Source organism: Neolamprologus brichardi, unplaced genomic scaffold (assembly GCF_056152115.1).
Source record: "Neolamprologus brichardi isolate AB-2024 unplaced genomic scaffold, ASM5615211v1 NODE_ptg000031l+_length_7269946_cov_1, whole genome shotgun sequence".
Lineage (NCBI taxonomy): Eukaryota > Metazoa > Chordata > Actinopteri > Cichliformes > Cichlidae > Neolamprologus > Neolamprologus brichardi.
Window position 1 is genome coordinate 5786793 of NW_028270136.1, and position 1430 is coordinate 5788222.

At 41.5% G+C, this 1430-nt stretch overlaps 1 non-coding gene across 1 annotated transcript; it reads left to right on the forward strand.

Moving 5' to 3' along the window:
• trnai-aau (transfer RNA isoleucine (anticodon AAU)) lies at nucleotides 1-74 on the forward strand. The gene has a single exon. It is a non-coding gene; the product is annotated as a tRNA-Ile (tRNA).
• The last annotated feature ends 1356 nt before the right edge of the window (nucleotides 75-1430 follow it).

Below are 1430 nucleotides of genomic sequence, written 5' to 3' on the forward strand. Positions count from 1 at the left end.
GGCCGATTAGCTCAGCTGGTCAGAGCGTGGTGCTAATAACGCCAAGGTCATGGGTTCAATCCCCATACTGGCCATTCCAGCAACTGTCCAAGGTGCTGTCTCATGGTAGATTGTGGTTTTTGTTTCGTGGGATCCAAGAAAAAAACCTCTGCCAACTTCCAGGTGACAGATCGGGCCACGTAAGCTTTATGACCTCCATTGGCAGATGATACTCTGGCTTAGTGGGTGGATCCACTGTGCATGTGGCAGGTAGGACTACATTTTTAAGAGTGTGATACATGGGAGAAATGCTGTGGCATGCACTTATTTCAAGCAACAATCAATTATTTCAAGCAACAATCAAGCAATATCCACCAGCCACGTGACCAACCCAACACCAGCAGTTGGCTCAAACAGACTCAAACGAACGTTCATGAAAAGTGGGAGCTTCTGCTAAACCACGTGGCCTAACCGACAATGCGTCTGACTTCGGATCACAAGATTGAGGGTTTGAGTTCCTTCGTGGTTGGTTGTAAGTCCTTGAGGCGCAGGCATGCGTTCCCAGTTTGTTTGCAGCAGGCCAACCTCGCATTGATTGAATCTTTATTTTGAACATGTTAAAAAAGTACAACAACATAGAATTAAAAGAGACAAATAAACAAAACAAAAAGAAAACGAGCAACCACAACTACATATAACTTTCATGTTCAAAAAGGAGCAGGAAGAAGCATAAGCTTATTTAATCCCACCCCTTTTCCACTATCTAGTAATCAATAGACTACAGAAATACCTCCTTGCAATTACATTATATGTCATGTGTATTTTTTTTTATTATTCTTTTTTTTATATATATATATATATACATTTATGTTTCTATCTATCCATACATACGTATATACACATACGCACATATACACATTTTCAATAACCCCATTAACACCTCAAAGGATACACAACCTACAAATATATATATACCCATACCAACATACCCGTGCACCCGTACACACATGAAAATATTAGACAAGAACACCCTATCAAATCTCTACCTCTTCCCTGTACCCTGTAAAAACCATCTCCTTAAACCGCTGTCAGGGTGAATTGTTTAATATTGTCATTCTTATGTTTGCCATTTGTACATAGGTTTAAAGAATCCTTTCTGTCCTCCCCTCCCCAGATCCTTAAGATTCTGGGAGGGGGGCAGTAGTGTTTCTGATCACAGGAACACCCTCTGTGAAGGTCTGTTTGATGTGGTAAACTTCCTCCCCTTTGTAGGGCTTCATTGTGTTATCTAGGGTGAGGGGAGATTGCCCTCTTTATGACCAAGGATGTTCCTGTGCTTTTATGTTATATGACCCTTTGATCAGCAGCATGACACACACACACACACACACGCACACACACACACACATTCTCACATAACACACACACAGTGCCTTGTCTTTGTAACCAAG